General features: G+C 40.4%; 1 protein-coding gene and 1 pseudogene across 4 annotated transcripts in view; both read right to left on the reverse strand.

Moving 5' to 3' along the window:
- The window catches only part of PPP2R2B (protein phosphatase 2 regulatory subunit Bbeta), a 764,919-nt gene that overhangs the window by 560,970 nt on the left and 190,799 nt on the right, over positions 1-13,150 (reverse strand). The gene's annotated exons all lie outside the window — the stretch shown is intronic.
- LOC145510929 (Fanconi anemia group M protein pseudogene) overlaps positions 924-13,150 on the reverse strand; it is a 38,654-nt pseudogene continuing 26,427 nt past the window's right edge. The window contains exon 2 of the transcript XR_014057298.1: positions 924-4,953. The product of XR_014057298.1 is annotated as a Fanconi anemia group M protein pseudogene (transcript). The remainder of the gene's footprint in view (positions 4,954-13,150) is intronic.

Raw genomic sequence — 13,150 nt, forward strand, 5'->3', positions numbered from 1 at the left:
CAATGTGCCTTCATTATGATTTTACTTTCCACATTGCACTGTAATCATTGCCCTGTGTTCCTGGCCTCTGGTCCTGTTGCTTCCTTGAGGATGGACACCTTATTTATTCCCTGCCCCCCCACCCCAACCACCACCACTCTGCAACTTTCCAGAGCTGTGCAACAGCCACTGGCCACATTTACCTACTGATCATTTGAAATGTGGCTAGTCAGAATTGAGATGTGCTGTAAAATACACTGAATTTTAAAGACTTAGATGAATAATAAGAATGTAAAATATCTCATTAACAGTTTTTAATATGAAATACATATCATAATGATAAGATGATAAGATTTGGGGGAATTCCTTGGTGGTCCAGTTGTTAAGAATCCATCTTCCAGTGCAGGGGATGCAGGTTGGATCCCTAGTCAGGAAACTAAAATTCCATATGTCACAGGGCAAGTAAGTCCATGTGCCATGCAACCACTGCATCCATGTGCTCTGGGACGCACACACCACAACACGAGAGAAGCCTGCTCAAGGCAACACATCAATGATCCCACAAGCCACACCCCACACAGCCAAATAAAAAAATATTCTTTTAAATGATAAGATTTTGGATCTACTGGTTTAAAATATATGATTAAAACTATTCATGTCTGCTTCTTCCTACTTTTTAAACATGACTACTAGATGATTTAAAGTGGCATATATTTCTTTTGGATAGTAGTGCTCAAGGATTCTGTCACAAAGTTCTAAGTAAGCCTCTGCAACCAATTAAATGATTTGAAGGAGTACTACAAAGGCCTCGTCACTGGGATGCTTTTGCTGGTTTTCTCTATTAACTTTGGACAGGCCTCTAACGGAGACGAGAGAGATGAACTGGTTTGCATTTCCACGTGTGCTTGTACTGCAGCTTGGGATATTGATGGGCAGTTGGTTGGGTTAACGGAAAGATGTTCTACTAGCTGTGTTACCATGGGCAAAGTACTAACCTCTCTGTGCCTCATTTTCTCAAGGACACAATGAGGATGATTGTGAAGTCTACTTTATAGAAATGCTGAAGGGATGTAATGAGTTAATTTCTTGAGTCATTTCACAGAACAAACACTGCCTGATGCGGGATGAATGCTCAGCACATGTTAGTTTTATTACTCATGCCATAGCTGCATGGTTCCTGGAGGGAAATGTGGTGAGAACACCTCCTTCAATGATCTGTCTCATTCCCCGGAAGGCCAGAGTAGAGATTTACTGTCTCTGTGTCCTTGGCAGTTAGAAGCGTCTCAGTGGCAAGCTGCGGGGACAACGGCAAGGTCTTCGGAGGCCAGGCCATCCTCCAGCTGCATAACAATCTGGCGACACTTCCTGTCAGCTCTGGGCCTTCGCACACAGACAGTCTCCCTTCCTCAGGGCGCTGGGAGCCGAGCATCTGGAGAGCAGCAAACTTAATTAACTTGAAGCAAGGGGAGCTCAGAGGAAGAAATAATGGTCTTAACTTCCAAACTTCCTAATTAAAATGCAGAAGGCACTGGAGGTCACACATATAGTTCAGAAATCTCATTTAGGGACTATGCCTTCAGTAGAGTTTCCACAATGTGACTCTGCAACAACGATCCTTGACCCATAAACCAAGACAAAGGGAAGGGAGCTAAATTTGGCTTCATGTATATTTAATGCATCTTCAAACCCACCAGGGAACCCCCTCTTTCTTTGATTTCATGTAACATGGCCTGGGCTTGCAAATTAAATGTCTTTCCATTCAGATCCATAAGGAGTTTTCCAAGATCAAATCTGTCTTCATACTTGAGTGTTCCAGGGGACTGACGGGGTTGTAATGATATTTTCTGGCACTCATTGCTAGCTGAGATTCCTGAAGCCAGTCCCCAAGCAGGTCACAGAGTAGAACAGCTGGGTATTTTTAGCCTTTCTGCATTCCTAGAGATTGTCAGTTCTGAATGCAACTTTGGCACAGAAAAGGTCCAGCCAACACAGGTGAAAAGCTGTACTATTCTTGTAAAGAACATGGTTTCAAAATCAGGGGGACCTGGTATAAAATACCAGCCCTATCCCTGACCAGCTGTGTAACTATAGAAGACACTTCTTTTTAAGCCTTAGTTTTCTCAGTTGTCAAATGGATACACTAATAACAACCTCACAGTGTGTATGAGGAATAAATGAGATAATGTATATAACTCTTCTAGCATGCCCCAGGCATAGTAATAGAGGCTCAAACATGGTAGCTCTTGTCCTCTGTTTGTTGCTAACAATAACAATAATAAACAAGCATGATTCTACAAAGAATCACAGCTTCCACAAATAATCATAGTAAGCTTGGAATTTTTAGAGCTCTGCCTAACTAGTGCTGCTGCTGCCAAGTCGCTTCAGTCGTGTCCGACTCTGTGCGACCCCATAGACGGCAGCCCACCAGGCTCCCCCGTCCCTGGGATTCTCCAGGCAAGAACACTGGAGTGGGTTGCCATTTCCTTCTCCAATGCATGAAGGTGAAAAGTGAAAGTGAAGTCGCTCAGTCATGTCTGACTCTCCGTGACCCCATGGACTGCAGCCTACCAGGCTGTTCTGTCCATGGGATTTTCCAGGCAAGATTACTGGAGTGGGGTGCCATTGACTTCTCTTAACTCTCTGATATGCATGCAAATCTTTGTAAAGGTAAAGCAAGTCTCTAGCCAGCTTTTCAACCAGAAATTATTTTCTTAAGGACCCAGGAGACATCTCTTTGAAATGTAAACATCAAGGAAGATAATGTCTCTATCTCCCAGACACCTGGGGAGTTTAGCCTTGGCACTTTTCTCTCAGCTCTCCCTATCTGCTTGTCATAGAGACAGAAGTTTTATTATTTCTTTGGATAAGTGTTAGGCGCTCAGTTGTGTTCAACTGTTTGTGACCCCATAGACTGTACCTTGCCAGACTCCTCTGTCCATGGAATTCTCCAGGCAAAAACACTGGAGTGAGTAGCCATTCGCTTCTCCAGGGGATCTTCCCAACCCAGGGATTGAACCCAGGTCTCCTATGTTACAGGCATATTTCTTACTGTTTGAGCCACCAGGGAAGATGAGGATAAAGGCAACTAGCTAACACAAATGGCTACCTCAATTACTGGGTGAACTTGGAATGAACTATGAAAGAACACGGGCTTCCCAGGTGGCTCTGTGCTAAGAATCCGCTTGCCAATGCAGGAGACGCAGGTTTGACCCCTGGGTCAGGAAGACCCTCCTAGAGAAGGAAAAGGCAACCTACTCCACTATTCTTGCCCTGGAAATCCCAGAGGAGCCTGGTAGGGCTATATCCATGGGGTCGCAAAAGAGTCAGGTATGACTTAGCAACTAAAACAACAACAACAATGAAAAAACATAAAGCAAATGGTGCTGTCCTCTTATAAGAAGACAAGTTACTGTTATAATCTTAAGAACATGATGTAAAGGATTAATACTGCTTAAATGAATATGGTAGAATTTCCTTCTTTCTCTTAACTTAGTGGATTGCTTACAACGCACATTGTAATATGGCTTAATGCTTATTCAATAATAAAACTATTTTCCTCTTTTCTACATTTTGTAAAGAGGATTCTCTGGGCTTATATTTTTAGTTTTCCCAACACTGAGCTTCTTTCATTCTGTACTGCCAGTACCTCCTTCCCTTTGCCACATTAATCATCTCTCTTCTATCCTTCTCAAAGTGTACACCTATAACATACTAGAATGTATGCTGATTTTCTCATTGAAGAAATAGATCAATATATGATCTGCTAACAAATAACAGAAAAACAAATGTGTGTCTCAAATGCAAATAATTGTATTTACCATTCCTATAGGAAAAGATAGATGACTTTCGGTGCAAGTTCCGAGAAGGCTTCTCTGGTTCATAGACACCATGTGTGATGAACATCTTATGTAATTGTGGGTTGACTCCATCAGGAACCATTCGTGGACTTCCTTGGTAAAAATGAAGGACCTCCCTATTACCTGAAATAGCTTTATAAATACTTCTTTTGTTGCACTGACTTTGATTATAAGTACGTTCCTCTCGTCCTTCAGCAAGGATAACAACAATCCTGCCCTGACGTTTGCGGCCAGTTCTACCCATTCGCTGTATGAGACAAATTGGGCTCTTCTGGGCATCAAAACATATTATAAGGTCAACTTCTCCGATATCCAAACCTTCTTCACCAACGCAAGTAGACACCAATGTATTGTAACCGCCACTACGAAATTGTTTCACTACCTCCAGTTGCTCCTTCTGGGTAAAACACTTCATGCTTTTTCCCGAGGCATGGCTAACAAAAGTCATTACTCTAATAATTGGCTGATGTGGTAAAGGCATTTCTGCAATTTCTTGAACACTATCTCGAAATGAAGAGAAGATCATAACTCTGGTCTCATCACATTTCTTATCAGATGTCTTTCGAGCATTCCATGACTTGAAGTGTTCAACTACAACTTCTTCTAATTTCTTTAATTTTGGATGACTATAGCAGAAATTTTTATCTTTACCTCCTTCCTGGATAGCAGAAATGCCACTTGTTGAAGTACTACGTGTATGTGCAAACATGCTCTCTAGATGATCATAAAGTTTCATGAAGTCTGTGTTTCGGCTAAGTTCATTTTTTGCCCGAGTCATTCCTTTAGTTCCATCCATAATTCCACAGAGGAAGAAATATAATGATCTCATTCCCATTTGCTGCAATAATTCATAACCATGATATAAACTAATACAAATAGCAAACTCTCCCTCGATTTTGCCTTGTTGCATTCCCACAATATTTGGAGATGGGTTTTTCCTAAATTGATCTCTTGCAAGAATTATCTGGTATTTTGTTAGATTGGGAATATTTTTTCTCATCAAAACATTCCTCTGAATCAAAGAACTGGCAAATGCTTCCAAAATCTGTATATACGACTTTTGGGTAGCTGCAAGTTCTTCACCAAGAGAAACAACAAGCTTTTCAACTAGTCTTAACTAGTGCTAAGACCTCATTATTGAGTACTGAGATGAGTTCTTTTATTTATTCAGTTTTTCAGCTACAAACTCTGTATTCATACATTTATCAAGCCTCTTTTGAATACACAAAACTGAACCAGCCTCTAGACAAAGGGAAGAGAGGCTTTTCCGGGGCTGACTTGATGGAACTTAAAATCCTGTTGCTGCTGACATGCTTTCAATATTTCACAAATATTCTGAGCCATTCAAATTTTTATAGTTGAGGCACAAATACTCATTTTGTTTAATTTTGAAATGCACAAAATGAAATGTAAAAAAATTCCAGTCCTCACTCTTTAAAAATTTCCTATTATATAACTAATAAGGAAAAAAGAGATGAGAGAATTTTCACATGTCATTTAAGTCTATTCACAGTGGAAACAAGTTTAGTCTGAGTGAACCTGAACATTAATACAGAAGTGCTTCAGCCAAGAAGGATTTATCTGCTGAAAAGGGGGAGTAACATGATGTATTTGGGGCATTTAAAACTACCTAAACAATGACATTTGCCTAGTTTTAATGGCTTTCATTTTACTTTTTTCTTAGGTTGTACCTATAAAGACAAAGAAGGAGTGAGAACATTCAATAATCTGAATTTCTGCTCCATATAAATTTTTTCATGATTATAGTAACAATTATGATGATTACAATAACAGTTAAAACATGAGTAGTTCTATGATACAAGCTCTTTGAGTCTCCACAGCAAGCTTACTAGCTAAATAAGTGTCAAAACCAAATGAGGAGAGAGTGATGGGGGCAAAGGTGTGGTAGGGTTTTATCCTGTTGATTACAATGCGTGTGCTTTGCTTCTTCAAAGTGTCTATAAAAGAGAGAGACAAATAAAAACTAGACCTATTATTTTCAGCTTCCAAAATATGTAGAGGCTTAGTAAATGTTAGTTGTTATGATGATTATCTTACAAGTTGGAGTCAGCAATTCCTTGCTGGAGTTATATATTTAGTACAGAGATTGGATTTTAGCAAATGTTCAACCAGACATTGATTATTTTCATTGTTGTTATTTGAAGACACTGAGCTAGTGATTTTGTGTTATTATTGTTACTATTACCACTATCATAATTTTATTATTTGGTAGGGTTATACCAAATACAATGGATTATAGAGGATATATAGGCATAAGGGGCTATTATGCCCATCTTACAGATAAAGAAACTGAGGCTCAGGTAAGTTAAATAACTCACTCAGGATTCATACATGTAGGAGAACTAGATTCATTTTTACCTGTCTGCAAAATGTAACCCTAAGCTACTGGTTCAGAGTGAAGCAACCTTGGACTCCACCCTTACAACCTCTGTGGATTCTTAGGAAGATTACACACATATAGGTAGTGACCCTCCTATAAACTGGAATAAATAAAGAACTTGGACATATCATTATTCTTCTTGTAGTAGTCTCATATTTAGACTGTATTTCACTAATATAACGGGCTTCTTATGAAATAACTTAAGAATTAATGCAATGTCCTTGTCCTAGATATTCATTCTATTAGAAAAACTAAACTCCAGAAACAGAGTGGACTAGAAACTCAGTGACTCAGCTGACTCACAGGCACAAACAGCATGAAGAGGCCTTGCCTTGAGGCATCACGCTGCTTTGTTGTTCTTGTTGCTGCCTCCAGTGAGAAATCTGTGGAGTGACAGTCCCATTCAACGACTAAGAAAGGAGAGGATGTACATATATACAATGGAATACTACTCAGCCATAAAGAATGAGATACTGCCACTGGTAGCAATGTGGAGGGACCTAGAGAGCATCTTACTAAGTGAAGTTAAGTCAGATAGAGAAAGACAAATATCATATGATATCACTTATACGTGGAATCTAAAAAAATGATAAAAATGAATTTATATGAACTTAAATACAAAGCAGAAATAAACTCAGAAGCACAGAAAACAAACTTCTGCCTACCGAAGAGGAAGAGAGGGGGAGGGATAAATTAGGAATCTGGGATTAACAGATACACACTACAACATACAAAATAAACGACAAGGACCTATTGCATCATGCAGGGAACTGAACTCAATATCTTGTAATAACCTATTATGGAAAAGAATCTGCAAGAGAAAATAACTGAGTAACTTTGCTGTACATCTGAAACACAACACTGTAAATCAATGATGCATTTCAATAAAAATTTAAGAAAAAAGAACATGGACTCTGGAGTTTGGTAGATCTGCGTTCCAGTCCCAGGCTTGACACCTACTGAGCATACAGTCTTGGACAAGGGTTTAAGCTTTTGGGCCTCCATTTCCTCATCTGTAAAACAGGGCTAATGGTATTTATCTCACAGAAATGTAAGAGGATTAAATGAGTCAATGCAAGTAAGCCACTGGCCACTATGCCTGGGTCAGGAAAGCACCCAGTGGTGTTAACTGTTACTGAGAGAAATGTCCTTCACATAGGAATGGTTTCAACTGGGCTATCTAGACACATATACCTACTAAATAAACATTAAAAGCTAAGAATTAAAATTGAAGGAGTAAAATGGCCCATGTGGATTTATTTTTTCTGTGTGCTCTATGTTTTGCTGAAGGACTTTGAAGATGCCCTGGGAGCAGTGATACAGAGGACTTGGTACCTGCACTGGGGAACCTCAATAATTTCAATGGCAGGAGCATTTCCCAGGCCCAGAATCACCCCTTGCCATGGAAATTGGCACAGGCAACCTCACAGAGCCCCTGTCTAGCAATTTTCTAATATATGGCATCAAGCCAGAGAAAGGGATGCAACTGAAAATAGCAAAGGGGAAGGCCCAAGAGGCTGTGGAGTCACCCCTAAGGCTGAGCAAGTTTTCAGGAATTTTATTTGCTGTGCCCCTGGCATCTTTTCTCTTGTTAATAAGCTGTATGGCAAAAACAATGCTGTCAGCAAAATGCAGAGGGAAGTAAGCCCAGTGTAAAATAGTGATTCCATTCTCCTCCTAAAGATGCCTGATCCTCTACAGACATGGCATACCATATTCTTTTGAGGCTGGGAGTTGACAGGTACCTTCAGAGGGAAGGGAAAAAAAGAAGGGCTTGCTCAGTCTGTGAGATTATACTTAGGGAAATTCATACAAGGTATCCACTTGACCAAAGTTATTTCACTGGTAAGTAGAGTGAACAACCTGGGACTTTTCACTCCAAGGTGTGAGCTGTGAAAACCATTTAGCAGTGAGAGGCTGTACAATTGCCATCTGTTCCCAAACTATGCCCACAGATCCTATGTCCTGAGCAGGATGGTATTAGTGACAACCAGCACTTATCACCACTCGTATTACCAGCTCACTGTATCCAACAAAAAGTCGGACACAACTGAGCATGCACGTGCTATCTAACCCTCTTCTGCCATCAGCAAACCTGAACAAGCCCCATGTCTGTCAGCATCTCTCATTGCAGGTTTGTGGCTGCTGACACCTCAGGGATAGTTTCCCTTTTCCCCTTTGGGACCATGCATCAAATTCCTCTTCTCTGTTTCCTGCAGCTGTGCTCTTTCATTCTGCCAAAAGCTTTCTCACTGATGAAGGCAGGGGCCGACAGCAGAGTCACCCTGGTAGTTCTCAAGACTCTCTTATATTCCCTCTCCCTCTGCAAGAAGATTAGATGGCAAAGGGTGGGTGGGGAGGAGCCAGGGCCATCAGAACCTCCAGGATATTCAAAGCCACCTAAGGCTGGTAGCTCAGACAGTAAAGAATCTACCTGCAATGCAGGTGACCCCAGTTTGATCCCTGGGTTTGGAAGGTCCCCTGGAGAAGGCAATGACAACCCACTTCAGTATTCCTGCCTACAAAATTTCATGGACAGACTATCAGTCTGCAAAGAGTTGGACACAACTGAGCCACTAACACTTTCACTTCACTTCAAAGCTTTCAAGAGCCTGCCCTGTACCCAACAGGGGACTCCCTCAATCAGAACTGAGCACCTGTTCTGTGCTGGGTGCCAACCTGGTCATTCAATAAAAATTAATTTTTAAAATACCACTGATCATCTGTAAATCTCAAAACCTCTAATAACCCTGATGAGCATGAATCATAATGGTCATGCCAACAAAAATATGGACACTCGCCATCTGCCTCTACAAGGATTAAGTCACTAGCCACTGAAGCCACTGATTTCCACACACCAAGAGTTTAGGGAGGAGATCAGGAATGAGGCACTCTATGCTCAGGGAAAAACCAGAAGAACAAGTCTTTAGATATCAGACATTTTCAGGAGAAGATTTTATTTATTTTTTATTTTTATTTTTTTCAGGAGAAGATTTTATGAGTCCAATTCCTATATCTCCTCATATCCAGAAAAGCACTAACATCATTATTAGTGACATCTGCTTCTCGTGACTAGCATCAAGCTTCTGTCAAAATGTATGTTTGACTGCACATGCCCTCCTTCACTTAAATCATGTATAACACTGACCTTTCCCTTACCTCTTCAATGCAGTTCCTCAGAGTTATCTGAGGTGCTGTCTCTCAGACTGTGTCCTCACTTTGCCCCAAATAAAGTTTAACTCACAACTCTCAGGATGTGCTTTTTTTTTCAGTAGACAGTCACAATAAAAATAGTACTAGTTGAGAACTTCAGTTCAGTTCAGTTGCTCAGTCCTGTCTGACTCTTTGCAACCCCATGGACTGCAGCATGCCAGGCTTCCCTGTCCTTCACCAACTCCCGGAGTTTGCTCAAACTCATGTCCTTCGAGTCGGTGATGCCATCCAACTATCTCATCCTCTGTCGTCCCCTTCTTCTCCTGCCTTCAATCTTTGCCAGCAACAGGGTCTTTTCAAATGAGTCAGTTGTTCACAACAGGTGGCCAAAGTACTGGAGTTTCAGCTTCAGCATTGAGAACTTACTACTGTTCTAAACACATCACATTTAATAACTCATTTGATCCTCACAAGTACCTATGAGATGGGTACTATTACTATTCCTACATTACAGATCATGAAGGGGATGCCCAGAGAGGTTAAAAAACTGAGTCAAACACACACAAGTGGTAACTGATAGAGCTTGGCTACATAGATAACTAAAACTTTGCCTCAACCTCAGTCATTATAACTTGTTCAGCCCCTTACAACAAGCCTGTGTGAGATGAGCAGCAGTTTTCCTTCTATAGTGGATCATCCATTATTAGTTTCTACAATTTCACTTCTAATGGTTTAGGTGCCAAACCACACATTTTTCATAGTGTATGATCTTTTGCAGCAAAGCAATTTTTCACCAAATATTCAATGAAATTAGGGCCTTTTCCAATGCCTACGTTTGCACAAAATCATACCTAATCCATTTTAAAGGTGATTCCATTTTACTTAACAATAAGAATATGAAAGTTTAAGTGATTTGCTCAGGTCCCATTTCTGGCAAGTGGCAGTCCAGAGTCACCCAGTCTGTGTTCTTTCTACCAAACCACACTTACAAACAGACCTGCAGGAAAGCTGCTTATCTTTTAAGATATTTCTAATGCTAATGGAAAACCTACTGATTGTGACTCTTAGGAAAAGATAATTCTCAACTCTCAACAGCCTCAATAAGTGTTTCAGAGTCATTTGACTAACTGTGAAAAATTGTCAAAGCCTTGTTCTGGCTCCCCATGCAAACACTGACAAAAGAAGTGTGTATTTGTGAGTGAAGGGAGACTTAGGATCTCTGTGGGGAGGGTTTGGAGGTCTGGAGTAGAACCCTCCAAGTGCAGTGGAGAAAATCTACATCTGTGCAGTAATGTCCTTGCAAACAAGAAATTGTAAATATTTAGTATGAGTAAGTTTCAGAACAAGTTACTGAAGAAGCTTAAGAAACTTCAGAGATGTTCTCATCTGCTGAGAGAGAGATAATGATTGGAAATACTCATAACCCACTCTTTGGGTGCCTTGACTAAAGATGGAATTTTTGAATGGATAAGCTTTTCTCCTGGGCTATGATTGACACTCAGAATAAAGACATACCTGTGAAATTGTGACAGTGGATCCGTTATCTTGGAAAAACATAGAAAAAATCTTTCTATATCGTTTGTTGACATCACAAATCCTTTTGAGAATATAATGATGTTTGTGGATCCCTTCTTCAGAAAAATGCAAATTTTATGATCCATAAGTTCAAAGACCCCCTGAAACTCAGTAAAAGCTATGGTTTCTCCAGGAGTCATGTATGGATGTGAGAGTTGGACCATAAAAAAGGTTAAGCACTGAAGAATTGATGTTTTTGAATTGTGGTGCTGGAGAAGACTCTTTAGAGTCCCTTGGGCTGCAAGGAGATCAAACCAGTCAATCCTGAAGGAAATGAACCCTGAATATAAATTGGAAGGAATGATGCTGAAGATAAGGCTCCAATATTTTGGCCATTTGATGCAAAGAGCTGACTCATTAGAAAAGACCCTGATGCTGGGAACGATTGAAGGCAGGAGGAGAAGGGGACAACAGAGGACAAGATGGTTGGATGGCATCACTGACTCAATGGACATGAATTTGAGCAAACTCCAGGAGATAGTGAAGGACAGAGAAGCCTGGCGTGCTGCAGTCTATGGGGTCGCAAAGAGTTAGACACGATTGAGCAACTAAACAACAACCACCCAGTAATGGGTTCCCAAATGTCTATGAATTCCAAGTTTAAAGACTTTAGTCTAATTTATCTCTAAATTCAATTTCAGGTAAAAATGCTGTGTTATTTTCAACTGTCATAAAGTTTTAGATTTCTTATATGCCAAAGCAGCCCCCCATTCCTGTTCTTCTACTCTCAAGTGACTTAGCAGCTTATTTCAAAATTCTAAATATCTGTAGAATGAAAAGATGTGTACCCAGGACCAACAAAGAGCCTAGACACTTCAGAAGTTCCCTTAAATATATAAGTTTGTGAAAGGTTAACCCTTTGAGTGAGACAAGATGCTCTTCCAGGCTCAGAGAATGTATAGGATTACTAATCTAGGAACTTCTAGGGGTAAGTGACTCCTTGATGCCAACTGATTGTTGCTGGGAGAACATAATTGACTACTGTCTTCTAACACTGTTTAAACCCTGGATTTTGATGATCTCTATTACAGAAGCAGTTATCTGTTTTCTTCATTCAGTCAACTAAAATTGTTTGAAAAAGTACTATTTGCAAGTAATAGGGAAATACAATGATGATTCATGTAATCACTTTTTCTTTAAACATACTACAAAGAGTTGTTGTTTTATTTGCCTCATTTTTAAAAAATATCTTCCAGTTTTTTTAAAGTATTTATTTATTTTTGGCTGCACTGCATCTTCATTGCTACGTGAAGGCTTTCTCTGGTCGCGGCAAGCAGGGGCTACTCTCCAGTTCATTATGGAGGCTTCTCACTGCAGTGGCTTCTCTTATTGTAGAGAATAGGCTCTTGGCATGCGGGCTTCAGTAGTTGCAGCACAAGGGCTCAGTAGCCGTCACGCATAGGCTTAGTCGTCCTGTAACATGCAGAATCTTAGTTCTCAGACCAGAGATTGAACCTATCTCCCTTGCATTGGCAGGTGGATTCTTAAACACTGGACACCAGGGATGTCCCTTTATTTGCCTTATTGGTAATTCCAAAATCATACAGGTCTTGTACTATTTTGCTGACTATTGTTTCTCATTCTTTTCCATGATGCCTATTTCCACGGATATTGCATGTAACTACGTTTATGTGTGTGTGCTCCCTTGTGAATTCAGATTCCTTGCAAATTCACTTGAAGCAATTTTGGAGACCTTGGCTCAAGGCTTCATTCCTTCAGAGAAAAACTGCAGTTCTTCTTGTAATCACCTGGGGATGCTAACAATTTGGGATTTCCATAATCAAATTCTCCTCTGGAAGTATTTCATATCCTATAGGCAATGTGATTCAGTTGCAAAACCACACAAGGATGACTTACAGTTATGAAGTCTCAAGGAAATGTTCATGTGTTCTAGTTTTCCCATCATTCAGTGCTGTTCCATCCTGAGCACTGGGTTCATTTCTTGTTTCCTCTTAGTTTGAAGCTGTGACCCTTTAGGGATCCCAAGAGTGCAGATCTCATATCAAGGTCCCACTTTGGAAGAGGTGTACGCTCCAGCACCTGCCCCTCATGCAGCTTTCATAATGGAAGCTCAGAGTCACCGTTTATCTGGAGAGGTCTTCTAGGCAGACTCATTTTTAACTTCATGTTTCCTCCTGATGTATGGTCTGTAGTTCACTTGCAATTACTCCAGAGGAGGAAGTGA

This window comes from Giraffa tippelskirchi, chromosome 6, assembly GCF_054371585.1.
Source record: "Giraffa tippelskirchi isolate mGirTip1 chromosome 6, T2T-mGirTip1v1.2.pri, whole genome shotgun sequence".
NCBI classification, from domain to species: domain Eukaryota; kingdom Metazoa; phylum Chordata; class Mammalia; order Artiodactyla; family Giraffidae; genus Giraffa; species Giraffa tippelskirchi.